Source organism: Gopherus flavomarginatus, chromosome 2, assembly GCF_025201925.1.
Source record: "Gopherus flavomarginatus isolate rGopFla2 chromosome 2, rGopFla2.mat.asm, whole genome shotgun sequence".
Taxonomy (NCBI): Eukaryota; Metazoa; Chordata; order Testudines; family Testudinidae; genus Gopherus; species Gopherus flavomarginatus.
This window is the reverse complement of record NC_066618.1, coordinates 58,187,155-58,202,080: the sequence shown is the minus strand read 5'-3', so window position 1 is coordinate 58,202,080 and position 14,926 is coordinate 58,187,155. Positions and strand designations below refer to the sequence as shown.

Genomic DNA, 14,926 nt, shown 5'->3' with positions numbered 1-14,926 from the left:
ATGACACAAAACTGGGAGGTATTGCTAACACAGAGAAGGACCGAGATATCATACAGGAAGATCTGGATGACCTTATAAACTGGAGTAATAGTAATAGGATGAAATTTAATAGTGAAAAGTGCAAGGGCATGCATTTAGAGACTAATAACAAGAATTTTAGTTATAAATTGGGGACACATCAGTTGGAAGTAACAGAGGAGAAGGACCTCGGAGTATTGGTTGATCACAGGATGACTATAAGCTGCCAATGTGATATGGCCGTTAAAAAAGCTAATGCAGTTTTAGGATGCATCAGGCGAGGTATTTCCAGCAAAGATAAGGAGCTGTTAGTACCATTATACAAGGCACTGGTGAGACCTCATCTGGAATACTGTGTGCAGTTCTGGTCTCTCATGTTTAAGAAGGATGAATTCAAACTGGTACAGGTTCAGAGATGGGCTACTAGGATGATCTGAGGAATGGAAAACCTGTCTTATGAAAGGAGACTGAAAGAGCTTGGCTTGTTTAGCCTAATCAAAAGGCTGAGGGGGGATATGATGGCTCTTTATAAATATATCAGAGGGATTAACATTAGGGAGGGAGAGGAATTATTTAAGCTTAGTACCAATGTGGACACAAGAACAAATGGATATAAACTGGACACTAGGAAGTTTAGACTCAAAATTAGATGAAGGTTTCTAACCATTAGAGGACTGAAGTTCTGGAACAGCCTTCCAAGGAGAGTAGTGGGGGCAAAAGACATAGCTGGCTTTAACACTAAGCTTGATAAGTTTATGGAGGGGATGGTATGATGGGATAGCCTAATTTTGGCAATTAATCAAAGATCTATTGCCAAATTATCAGCAGGTAAGTATGCCCAGTGGTCTGGGATGGGATGTTAGATGGGATGGGATCTGAGTTACTACAGAGAATTCTTTCCTGGGTACTGGCTGGTGAGTCTTGCCCACATGCTCAGGGTTTAACTGATTGCCATGTTTGGGGTCGGGAAGGAATTTTCCTCCAGGGCAGATTGGCAGAGGCCCTGGAGGTTTTTCACCTTCCTCTGCAGCATGGGGAATGGGTCACTTGCTGGAGGATTCTCTGTGGTTTGAAGACTTCAAACCACAATTTGAGGACTTCAATAACTCAGACATAGGTTAGGGGTTTGTTATAGAAGTAGATGGGTAAGATTGTATGGCCTGCATTGTGCAGGAGGTCAGACTAGATGATCATAATGGTCCCTTCTGACCTTAAAGTCTATGAGTATGAGAGCAGAGGAAAGGAGTGGAAATTGTGTCAGGAAGGGTCCAAGCACAATACATGGAGCACTGCAGGAGTTATATTTTCCAAGACCATCAGAACTTCTTCACTTGAACATTGAGAAACTGAGGCTTCACTGGATTTTGAGCGTGCTGACCAGCAGGTGGCAGAACCAGAGTGCAGCCAATGTACATGGAATGCTCTCCTCAGGACCCAGTGGATTTTCAGGTGGAAATATACACAATTAATCCTGCTCCTAGTTCCATCTCTACAACTTCTACCACCATGCACTTTGACATGGAGGGCAGTGCATAGCCACAGCATGTATGCCAAGCATGGAGTCCAATTCAGCCATGTTACAATACTATGGAGAAAGCCAAGGAGCCAGTGGGATCTGATATCTCCACAGATCCTCATGTACCACCCTGTTGCAAAGAAACATCCCCTGCCTGCTCCATGTGGCCATACACCTCTCTCCCTAAGGGGAGAACACAGCAGAAACTCTGCAAGTTCATATTTACAGAGTTCTCAGAACCCTGTCACTCTACCGCATACCCAGGTTTTTCCCATGGGAAAATTTAGCCCATACTCATCTAGAGGAATGTAGTGAGGTTTATCAAAAAGATCAGTGCTACCCTTACAAAATTATAAATTCATAATAAAATTTTGTGACCAAGTTTTATTAGGAACGGTGATTAGGAAATCATCCACAGAAAACCTTCAAGTTCTATACAACTAAGCTCTCTTCTTCTTTCAGGTGCTTCATATCTATACTCATATATCTTGATACCCGTTCCCAAGGAAACAAAATGTGTTTGCAAGATCCACTGCCAAGATTACGGCAAGTGTTAAGTATAACAGTCCAGTTTTTATTTGCTTAATTCTTCTCCGATTATTTTTTTTTTAACACAAAAAGCCTTAATTATATAATCCATCTACATAGCTGTCTGGAACGTCCCTTAAAACTTAACATTTGTTGGGATTTTTAATCTACTCAAACACTGCAGATATCCTACAAATCTGACCACCTCCACATTTTTACAAGTAGCTGCTGCTGACAAAATTTCCCCCTTCTTTCTTGACAGATGCCCCCATCGTTGGCTTGGCATTTGGATTCTCGTTCAATGTAGTGGAAAATTTACACATTCCTCCACTCTGTCTAAACAGATTAACAAGTTTCTAAATTGTATTGAAGAAAAACTGGATCCTGTATTTTCAAAAATGTTTAATGTGTCAAAAGCCAGAACTTAAATGGAAGCAGGAGATACAGATAGAGATGAATATAAAAAAAATATTTTAAAGTGCATAAAATGGAAGAATAGGGGACTGGATATCTCAGAGAACTGGTAATAGGATACAGAGCATTTCTCACTAAGTCATTGGTTTGTTTCTAGCAGATCAGTTGTGAATAAAACGAATTATCTGATGGTTGTTCAGTAGAGTCTGTGTTAAATAAGTTCATAGGCCCAGATCCTGAAATGTACTTAGGCTAATTTCCACAGATTTCAATGGATGTTAGTAGTCCAAAAATACTTTCCGGGATATGGGTCACAATCTCTGTACAACTGCTAGGGACAGTTAGCCACTGAAATTGGGAAAAATTGGTAACTTATTGAAACTCTTGGCAGACAAGCCTAGGACCAAAAAGGATTGAAAGACTGAACTCCCCCTTTCACCACTAGAAGTGGACCATCTAGAAAGGGCTGAGGTGCAGTGGCAGGCCAGGGCAGAGCACAGCTTCTGTCTATGCTGTGTTTATCGGTCTTTAGGAGTGTCATTCCAGCACTTTGTTAGCTCCAAAATAACATTTTAAAAAGAGATTAAAAGATTCACAAATCAGTGATGTACAAGGCAGGCATTATGTCAATTCACTTTGCCCAAGGCACCTGTTAAAAGGGTTACAGTGTAAAAGAAACCCACATACCCCCTTTTGTTTAAAGCATACCAAACAGATCTATGACTGGTGAATACAACCTCAATTTGCTTCTGGCAGTAATCTCACCTTACCTGATGCCATTTAGACCTCTGATAATTTAGTTGTGACCAGCATGTTTGTTGGGTAGTAACTTTATACATTAATGTTATCTCTTTTGTGCCTCTTGGCCAATCAAAAGTATGGTCCCTCCTGCATTCCACAAGAAGCTCAGATGAACATTTCTGGCACACTAAGGGTGAGAGTAAGGAACACTATTAATATAACAAGAGTCTCAGAAGCAATATTGTCAGTGTAATAACAAATAATAATACTTCCCACTTCTGTGGGGTCTTGCATCCAAGACTCTACAAAAGCTTTTCACATTAGTTGAGTCTTACAATTCCCTGACAGGTAAGTAACAGTATCCCCAATCATGAGCACCTTGGTCCTTCTGTGAAGAAATGACTCAGAGCACTTTATGGTGCCATGCACAAAACCAAACTTTTATTAAATACAGAAAAAGAAAGCACACAAGAATGAGAACTTTCAAAACCCTGCACACATCCCAAATCTCTCACTTCAGCTCCTGAAATTTAATTGGAATCTTGTCTCTTCATTAACCTATGTCAGTGCAGCTCATGGCTCAAGTGACACTTGCCAGGGAAGTGCTATAAATCGTTTATATTGCACAGTTTATTCCAAAAGAAGTGTTATTGTTGCACCTGTGACTCTTTAAATGCATCTTCACTGGGCCAGCTGGTGCCTCCCAAGTCCTGCCAGTCTTTTTCAGGAGTCTGGCTTGATTGCTCTTAACAAACCCGTTCTCTCTCTGGATCCATTTACGGAAAGGAAAACCCTATTATAAATCCGAGATGATTGTTCATGAGCTGAAAGGAGAGTGGGAGGAGATTAAATTTAACATAGGCTTTCTCCTTAGGTAAAGCCAGGTATGCCAGCTCCACAGCAGTGAAGATTCCCCTATACGAATGGAATCCTTAACTGGCCATTTCAACTGGCTTTAAGCCTGTTTTGTGCGGTTGGAGTAGATATGCTGGGACAAAAGATCTGGCCAGTTTGACTCTTCTCCCATCTTTAAGTGAGCTGTGACCACACTACAGCATGCAGTCATCAATTTACCCCTGTAATGAGGGACAAACATCAAAATTGTTTCCCTGATGTTCTGAGAAAGAAAAGACAGGGAGGAGAAATAAAGGTAGTGCCTAAAAATAACATTAATGTAGATGAGTGCACAAACAGAAGAAAGGAGTCTTAGTACAAAGAAAAGGGACTAGAAGCTGAAGGAGAACATCCTCAGTGCCTTGAAGGAGGGAAAGAATGGAGCTTTTATCCTCCTCTTCCAGGAGTGCTGCTCTACTGGCTCCACAAAAAAATAAAAACAAGGTGAAGGAGAGAGACTCTTTTTTTGCCATGAAGATTCCCTAAAAGCTCTTCCTTGCCAAAGAGAAGAAAATATTTTCTAAAAGGACAGCTCAATCTCCATATGACTACAAAACTGAGGAAGAGAAAGACAGGATTTTTCAAGATTATTGCAAGATCTACTCTGCACAGGAGAGAAGGGTCATTAGGATACCATAACTAGTTTCCTGCTTCTCAAGCCACAATAGTTCCAGCCCAAATGTGAGTTATAATAGTCTAAATCAGGGGTAGGCAACTTGTGGCACGTGTGCCAAAAGTGGAACATGAGCTGATTTTCAGTGGCACTCACACTGCCTGGGTCCTGGTCACTGGTCCAGGGGGCTCTGCATTTTAAATTTAATTTTAAATGAAGCTTCTTAAACATTTTAAAAACCTTATTTGCTTTACATACAAACAATAGTTTAATTATCTATTCTAGACTTATTATAGAAAGAGACCTTCTAAAAATGTTAAAATGTATTACTGGCATGCAAAACCTTAAATTAGAGTGAATAAATGAAGACTCGGCACACCACTTCTGAAAGGTTGCTGCCCCTGGTCTAAATGCTGCTTGCATTTATGACAGCTGATTATGATCCCTAAGGGACTAGAGATCAACCAAGAATTTGCAGAGGTGAGCTCCATCTTCCCCACTGGTTAGGAGAATCCTCCAGTTGTATAAAGTCAATGTAGTTGGTAGAGGCTGTGTTGAAGGAAAGGGTCACAACTGAAGCAAATGATGCCCTAGAGATTACTGGCTGCTGGAACTACCCATTTCAGGGGGCCATTGAAACAAGAAATAACTTAGCGCACCACTAAGGCTTCTCTAGATTATACTGGGGTCAAACTGGTTCCCTGATGGCCCCAGGATTGTTGAAGGATATAAAGATCGTATAAAGACATTTTTGCCCTTGCCCCCCTCAGTTTCTGTGCTGAGCATAGCTCTGAAACAGACAAGGATTGAGCCCAGAGACTTGCATGGGTAGTTAATAGCTTCCATGATTTTTTTATACTTTATAAGCATTGTTTAAAGGGTTCAAAGTAGGAAGATGCAGAAAAGAGTGTGACATTTTAACAAATTCAGTAAATTACAATGTGAACAAAGGATTCTTAAGCAAGTTATCAATACACAAAAAACACACAACACACAAGCAACTTGCAACATTTTTACAAGGCTATCTAAACTTGGAGGATATAAAAACAAAGAAACTGTATGGATATATACAAAACATTGAGATTATTTCATTATAAATTACTTATATGATGGCAGTGCCTAGATGCACCATTGTTCTAGGAGCTTTACAAACACATAGTAGGAGACAGTCCCATCCCTGAAAAGCTTATGATCTAAAAAAGCAAAGAAAGTTTTACTGTTCAGAACACGTCTGGCCTAGCCCTACAGAATTAGGCACAGAGTAACTTGGCCTGTCTGCAGCAGAACCAGGAGTTGAACCTAGGTTTCCTGAGTCCCTGTTCAGTGTCTTCATTATCTCATCCTTCCTCCTTAGAGTGGTGAAGCGAAACTTACCACCCCACAACCCACTGTGAAAAACTCAGCCCTGTGACAACTTCCTCTTACTCCAGCCCCCGCGGCTGCTATTCCATCATATAAACTAGAATAGTGTTCATATCCCCTCTGCATAGTTGCTTGGATTACTAGGGCTACTCAATCCAGGCAAAAGCAGCTTTCCACACTGGCTCGGCACAGGCTGTCACGGAGACCAGTTTAGCGAGGCACAGGAATATGCAGGCACCTATGCATCTGCTCAGTTGACTGATCCCCATGAAACTCCTATGCAGGAATGAAGTGATGTGACGTTCCTGGCATCAGCTGTCAGCACCAGGGTGAATTGCACAAACAGGGATTTTAAGGAGAGAGAGTTGAAAAAACAGGGGAAAAAAATGTGAAAAATCTGTTTCATCAAAAAACTAAAAAGCTGAGGTTTTGCAACCACTTCTAATTACAAATGACTTGCCCAAAGTTATTAAAAAAAAAAGTTTGTGGCAAAGCCAGAAATTTAACTCAGATTTCCTGAGTCCCAGTCCAGTGCTTGAAATACATGACAATCTTTAAAACAGGGGACAAGGTTAGAGATGGGGACCTGAGGCACAGTGAGATTTAACAAAATTTAGTGAAAGGTGACAGTGTTTCCATCATCTCCATATAAGCAACCTACTACCGCTTGATTTCATTGGTATATTCCATGCTGTGTTATGTATCAGGATAATATCAAGGAAAAGATGATAAATTTTAAAAACATTTTTAGGATGTTGAATTGAAATGATCAAAAGTGTTCATAAGATCTGGTCTACCCCACAAGCTCTCTCTCGAAACACAAACAATAAGAAAGTTTAAGGTCTTAAACCTTAGAAAGTCTTAGGTCAAGAAAACTTGGATGAACACATGCTAAAAAGTGTCTTATTTTAAAATAATTCAGTTTAAAGCAACTTCCTCTTGAAATCTATACCTTAAAATTGTAAATACATTATTTTGATGTAAATGTGTAAAATTTCCATTGGAGTTGAAAAAGTATTTAAAGCATAATGCACCACTTTGAGTTCAGATTTTAAAATGTTTGTAATTTTAGATCAAACATCAAATGAACAGGTTGCTTATTTTTTCCAATACTTGCATAAAATATCAGTAAGCCTTGTTTGTCTCCAGAACAAACTGAATTTATCTACAACAACTAATTAAAACAAAGTTAATGGTGAAATATAAAATAAATGCAACACAATGGATGAACTTGCCATATGTCATTCAACACTTATTCACAGTGAAGTGCAAGTAGTTATGAAAAAACTCCACTGTGCACAGACGCCACATTTCACATTTTCCTTTCTATTTGTGTCAGAATTCTTTATGTTCTTTATTTACACTCTAGTTGGTGAATTCTTTTTTAAAAACACATGAAAAAATTTTTTTAACCAATAAACCAAAATTCAGTATCCACACTACCATTTCTTTTGGTGGACAAAAATCATAATCACATACTAAAATATGTAAGATCTGTTGGGCATGCAAAAATATAATATGTAAAGTAAAATGAAGGTGAGGAAGTGTGCTATACACACAGGGGCAGATCCTGCATTACATGCGTACCTAAAATTTCTTTTAAAGACCTAATCCTACAAATACTCATGCATGTACTAAACTTAAGCATGTGACATCAGCAGAACTACTCAGATTCATAGATTCCAAGGCCAGAAGGGCCACCATTTGTGATTCTCAGTGTGACCACATGTATAACAGACCACAGAACTCCCTCATAATAATTCCTAGGGTATATCTTTCAGAAAAACATCCAATCTTGACTTTAAAATGGTCAGTGATGAAAAATCTACCATAACCATTGGTAAATTGTTCCAACGGTTTATTATTCTCACCATTACAAATTTACTTATTTCCATTGTGAATCGGTCTTGCTTAAACTTCCAGCCACTGGATTGTGTTATAGCTTTCTCTGCTAAATTGAAGGTGTTTAAATACCTGAATGAGGGTCACTGTGACCTCTACTGCACGGACCCTTGAAGTAGACTGAAACAGGACCACAGTTTATTTAAATGAGTGAACCACTACTGATAATTTTCATATCTATAGCACCTTTCACCAAAGGATCTTGGAGTATGAGATCACAAACCCTTTTCAATCATACGTGTAAATATATACAGCCAATTTTGATTCAGCACACAACGATATTATTTGTCATCGGAATTGTAGAACAAAATGTCATGGCTTCGTCAACATTTCCCTGTCTACTGCACAGCCTCAAGCCACACTATTATACCTATGCCATATAGAGAGTGAGGCCTACCAGGATCATGACAGACTGAGCTCTACGAGTCTCCACAGAGAACTCTGATATTAAATTAATAAAGACTGAAAGAACACTGCAGCAAATAAGTCTGAAAGGGAAGCACAAAGAATAGTTTAATCCTTTCTTATATCAACAATGAAAAGTCTGGTATCCTGAGGGCTGTAAAAGACAAATATTTACCTTATGTTTTATTCTAATGCCCAATCCAATGGGCGCACAGATGAAAATCGGTTTTTTTTACAATTATTGTGGCAAAGATATGTTATTTTTTCCATTCAGAATTAGAGAGAGAACTGATGATAAAGGCTTAGTGCTTTGAGATCCTTTGATGAAATGCACTATAGATTGCATTTGGCAGGCAGGAAGGTAAGCCCAAAGGCTTCTCTCTTCAGATTCATGCTGTGCACTGTACTAGTACAGATAAAGAAACAGTTCCTGCCCCATTACACAATAAATTGTGGTCTCTACAGTTACAAATATCTGTACTGGTGACCAGTAAAAAGACAAGATGGCAAACTTAGGAGAGCTGAAAAAACCCTCCTTCTCTTCAAAATGAATTGTACTTGGTATTACACTTGCTAATTTATCTCTCAGAAGGGTTATTTTACTGTTTGTCATCGTTAAAAAAAAAAAAAATCACTGTGTTATGAAACTGGATAAAACCAGCAAAAAAAATCCTGCAAGCATAGGATTTGGGCTGAATGCCTCCTTTGCAGCTGAAAATGCTGAAGTATTGTTTAGCCACAGTCATGCTCTGTGGATTTTAGGCATTTTTAGTTTAATGTATTTTTATGATTCTTGCATTTTATATTTATATAGTGGGCAGTTTGGGGATTCTTTAAAGATTTTTAAAAATACTTTAATTATTCATTTATTTAATTAAAGAGGAACAACTAAGAGAGATTGAGGGAGATCCACATCAGAATGTCCCATAGCCCATGGTCTGTGCACTCACTGGAGTGGCGGGAGCTCACATTCCCTTCTCATCAGGTATGTGTAGAGGGGACTTAAACCACGGGTCTTCCACATACTGGTGAGCGCTCTAACCACTGGGATAAAGGTAGTAAGGGAGGTTCTCCTCACTCTGGCTTCTTTCTGTAGAGTTAGACGACCTCTTAGCACACCTACTGGATCAGGCCCTGCATGTGACTTAGGTGGAGAAGCAACTATCTTCTCCCTGGTTCGTGGATCATGCTGGGGCTCAAGTGGGAGAAACGTGGCCTGACGTGACGCCTAGTGACACAGCAGTGCACATGCCCAGAGGCAGAAACGTAGGCTGTCAGGCAACTTTTAGTGCATAAACTTAGGCACCAAGTGAGTTCAGGCACTACAGAGCTAGGTTGGAGCCAAGTAGGGGTTTTGTGGATCTAAGTGACACCTAAAAAGGGTACATATGTGCATAAATTTGCAGATTAGGTGCCTAGATTCCATTGTGGATCCAGGTCTATAAGAAATAGGAACTAAGATGAAAAACAGCTGCATCAAGCTAAATCCAGTCAAGACCAAGGCAAAGAAAATAATTTTGAGGAACTAACAAGTGCTGTGACTGCATAACCTTGAGGTCCTTTTCAAACCATCACTACACATGGACATCCAAATAGCTGAAGTGTTCAGAACTGCTTTCTTCAGCTTTCAGGTGGCCTGGAGACTAACCCTCCAGAACACAGTCCTATCCATAACCATCCATGTGCTGCACTTGGAGCACTGCGAGAGGTGGAGAGGCAAAGGTAGCTTCATACCACCTTAATGTGGTTCCATTACCCTAAGACCAGTTAGGAAGAGAAAAGCAGGGTCCTGTTGTTAGGGAGCAAGCCTAGCACTCTGGAAATTTGTGTGCGTTTTCCTGCTCTGCTACAGCCTTCTTGTGTGACTTTGGCTAAGTCACTCAGTCTTTCTGGGCCTCATTTCCCCATCTCTAAAATGGGGATTTTGAAGTGCTTACCTACCTCAGAAGGGTGCTGTGAAGACAAAAGCATTACAGATCAGGAGATGTTCAGGTACTACTTAAGTACCTAAGACACATAGGTGCCAGTCTGCACATCTTAAAAGAAACTCAAAGCACTGGTTGGCTGGACTGGAAAAAACTGGACCTAAATATACAACGTATTAATAGCTGACATTCTATATGACCTTTTAAGTCAGAGTTAATGCCTCCTTAGCTATTTCTTTTCCTGCCCTATGTTACCTCATTCATCTAAAATTATGATAAAGTTGGGGCATCAGCTGCAAAATAAAAGCAAATAAACATGTGGTCACATCATTTAACACGTATCTCTTTAGTTCCTGTAGGTTTTTCAGGGAAACACTAGGGTTTGTAGCTCTCATGGAAGAACTAAGTTTTGGAAGAGGAAAGAGTGATAGTACAGTGGACTACATTGGGGAAGGGAATCTAGGCATAGTGTACTGCATGGAAGAAGAGATAGAAACAAAAGGGAAAGAACACCACAAGGGAACAACTAGTCTTGTGGTTTGGAAAAGTCAAAGGAATTGAAGGGAGAGTGCAAAAAAACCCACCAAACAAACTCATAACCAGACAACAGAGGGATACACCGGAGCAATGAAGGGGAAGAAAAGGAGCTTTAGTCTGCTACAAAGAACAAAGGAATACTAGTGAAAAGACCTGATGAGCAGCATCTGGACATGACTGGACTGGTGAGTGAGAGATACTCTTTACAACTGCATTTTGGATGGACTGAAGATGGAGTGAAGCAAGAGTCAGGAGGTCACACAGAGATTGCTATAGATGATCAGGGCATAAGTGAAGGTTTTGGTAGTGGAAACAAAAAAAAAAACCAGATGCATTTGAGGATGCTTCAGAAAAAAAAATATCAACACATTTTCAGGTACAGCACCGATGTAGGGAAAGAAGGCGAGAGTAAAGTAAAAAGAAAAAAATTGGCCTACAAGATTTAGGGTCGAGAGGATGACAAGTTGCCTATTTTATTACAGAGAAGAGGAAAGATGAGGACTTTGGGTTCTAGTTATTTTGAGCTTGAGTTGACAGCTGACCTCCAAGAAGAGATGCTGAACAGACATCCAGACACACTATGGAAGGGGAAAAGGTCAGGCTGGAAAGGTAAATCTGAAAGTCTCAACATAAAGACAGCAAAGAAAGCTGGTGCAGCTACTGAAGTCAACCAGGAATAAAATGTAGAGGAAGAGGACACAGCACTAAGGGATCCTACAGAAAGAAGGAGAAGGCAAGATACATTCAAAGGGAAAAGAACCAGGTGAGCACAGTCTCTGAATCGAATGGGGGAGGAAATTTCTGAAAAGTGGAAGTGATCAAGAGTGCTGAAGACGGTGGACAGATTTAGAAGTATGAGTATACCAAAGAGATCTCAAGACTTACCTAGAAAGAGAGCATTCCTATTTCTAGCAAGAAAATCTATTTTCAGTGCTCTCTGGTGTCAAGGTATACCCATCAATTCCACAGACTCTGTAGCAAAGTGTTCCTCATACTCTCATTACTCACATTCTTACACTTGTCCTCCTCAACCCAGCTTAGCCTGTTTTTCTGTTACAACAATCCCAGCAGCCTTCTTCAGTCTCCTGGAATTGCTTCTGTCAATGCACTCTTCCCCTAAGACTGCTCCCAAAGCAAAGACCATACTCTGTCTTTTCTCGTTTAAAATCTCTTCCTTTGTTTCCCAACAGTCCTGATGTGGTTTCTTTTCATTACCCTAGCTGTGGGGGCCTCTCTGAATTTGAATGTCCTCCATCCTCATTATGGCTAATGGTTCATTGTGGTTTTGCATTTATGACTTTCTAAGACCTTCCTAGCTCCATTGTTACCATAACTTTTTTCTGTTTGTTAGTACTGTTCTCATTCTTATCTCATTGTACATCAGTGCCATACACATTTGCTGCCTGCCACCTCATCTTGTCTCTGCACTCCTTTAGGTGCATTCTATTCTTTCCTTCAATTTGGTTGAATGTCACTAATGAACATCTCCATTTTTTATGAGTCAGCAGAGAAATCTCACTTAACACAGCACCTCTGTTGAACTTCCCTTCACTTGAGGCCACATTGGTCACTCAGAAGAGGAGCTGGCTCAGTTTACAGCATGACGCCTAGAAATTGGTCAGAGGTTCTCAAATAAAATAATAATAATAATGAGACCTTTGGGCTTCATGGGCTCCAAAGTGTCTGGGTCATTGTAGGGTGGACCATAAATAAGAATTGTTTACGGAAAAATCACCATAAAAAGCTTACAATCATAGCCTGTCTTTACAGTGAAATGTACTAGAAACTTTAAAATGAAGCCAGATATTTGCACTGACATTCAAAGCCATCCAGACTGCACGGAAGGGAGTGTGAGTAAAGAAGTTATGCGCATCAATTTATGCTGCATTTTGTCTGTTACCTAGATGCAACTTTAACATGTGGCCCAGCTCCCCTCTATTTCACTCATTTTTCCTCATGTAACCTCATGGAAGCCAGAACATGGTCCTATAAATTCATAAGGATAAACTGTATCAGCTACTATATATAGTACAGCATGTCATAACATGAACCAATACATCTGAACTTCATGCAAAGGCTGCTCTTCTAGCATCTCTCTTCCGGGGTCAGTGGGAATGAACCAACACTTTTGTGGACTAAAATGGGGTGCTAAAAAGTGATATTCTTTCTCTCACTGTAGTAAGCCTCTGTTCACATTAGGATGCAGTGCTGCCAAATTCAGTCTGTTCTTCAGGGGCTCAATCCTTTTCCCATTGAAGTCAAAGGTAAAACTCCCATTGTCTTGAATGCAGGCAGAATTGGGCCCCAACTGAAAAATCATAGAGCAGTGGCGGCCAAACCATGGCTTGCAAGCTGCACGCAGCTCTTTTACAGTTAAAATGCAGCTCATGGAGGCCTCCCACCCCACCCCTTCTTCACCTATCAGGCTGGGGCGTTGAGCTTGGAACCACTGTATTGTAGTGGGATAAGGGCTTCTGCCCAGTGGCTAGGAGGATCTCGGGGCTTCCGCCCTGCAGGGCATACCCTACTGGGGATTGGTGTTTCAGCAAGAGCGGGGCTGAAGCCTTGAGCCCTGGCAGGTGCCTCTTGTGGGGCTGAAGCCCCAAGCTCTAGAAGTAATGCCCAGGCTCTTGAACTTCTGAAAATTGTTGTATGCGGCTGAGAAGGTCAGTAAGTTTTCCCACCCTGCCATAGAGGGTATCAATGGCTGACTTTCCCCTTAGTAGGGCAGTTTGAAGTCCTTCCTTCTGCTCCATTTCTGCTGCGAAATCTGGATCTAAACAATAGGCCTCAAAGAACCAGGTTTTATCCTTTTACAAACAGTTAATTATTTCTTTCATAAATGCTGAATCACATAACTGAGATGAGTGTGTTAAATAAAGAAATGCCACATCTTACCATGCTAAATGCTGTGAAGACTACAGTTAAAAAGTGCTCTGATAGGGTTGCCAACTTTCTAATCACACAAAACTGAACACCCCCCCTCCCCCAAAGCAAAGTCCCTGGCTCACTCCATTTCTCCCCAGTTGGAGATATGTCTTTCTCCTAGAACTAGAAGGGACCTTGAAAGGTTATCAAGTCCAGCCCCCTGCTTTCACTAGCAAGACCAAGTACTGATTTTTGCCCCAGATCCCTAAGTGGCCCCCTCAAGGATTGAACTCACAACCCTGGGTTCAGTAGGCCAATGCTCAAACCATTGAGCTATCCCTCCCCCAATTAGGGTGTGAGAGGGGACTCAGGGCTGGGGCAGGGGTTTGGAGTGTAGGGGGGGCTCAGGGCTGGGGTGTAGACTCTGGGAGAAAGTTAGGGTGTGGGAGGGGATTCCAATCTGGGGTTGGGGTATGGGAGAGGCTTTGCAGTGTGGCTCCAGCTGGGCAGCACTTACCTCAGGCAGCTCCCAGAAGCAGCTAGCACATCTGTCTGCTAGGCAGAGCAGCCAGGTGCTCTGTGCAATGCCCACACCAGCAGACAGCACCCCCGCAGGCACTGCCCTCACAGCTCCCATTACTTGCGGTTCCTGGCCAATGAGAGCTACAGAGCTGCTGCTTGGGGGGGAACGCAGCTAGTGGAGCACCTGTTGCCACCCCTGTGCTGGAAGCCAGGGAGCCTGCCTTGGCCCCGCCCATTGGCCTTTTAGCAGCCCAGTCCACCGTGCTGACCAGAGCCACCAGGGTCCCTTTTGGACCATGCCTTTCGGTCAAAAACCAGACACCTCTATCTGAAGATGAAAAATGAGCTAAGCGCTGGGACATGCTTCTCTAGGGTCTCTATCACCACAGTGGGCTAGAACCAGTTAGGTGGGGCTAAGTCTCCAAAATCTTGTACTTGTGGCCCAGATCGGATCTGCCCCTTCTACAACTGCAAACCAGGCCAAAGACTCACCGCCAGCGGGGACCAGGCACCGCAGCACACTGGCCTCTGCAGGCCCCAGTCGGGCGCCAAGGGTTACGCTAGCCCTGGGGCTGCGCTGAATTACACCCAAGGCCAGGGCACCGTAGACCTCACTGGATGGGGCCCAGAGAACAGTGGCTCCGTAGCTTCGGGGCGGGGGGATGTAGAGGGGTCCAGGGC

General features: G+C 41.7%; 1 long non-coding RNA gene across 1 annotated transcript; it reads right to left on the bottom strand.

Annotated features, from left to right (window-relative positions):
- Nucleotides 1–4,018: 4,018 nt before the first annotated feature.
- LOC127044228 (uncharacterized) lies at nucleotides 4,019–13,830 on the bottom strand. Its single transcript, XR_007772437.1, has 3 exons — nucleotides 13,754–13,830; nucleotides 5,827–5,917; nucleotides 4,019–4,041 (listed from the first exon to the last, which is right to left on the bottom strand). It is a non-coding gene; the product is annotated as an uncharacterized LOC127044228 (long non-coding RNA).
- Nucleotides 13,831–14,926: the final 1,096 nt, after the last annotated feature.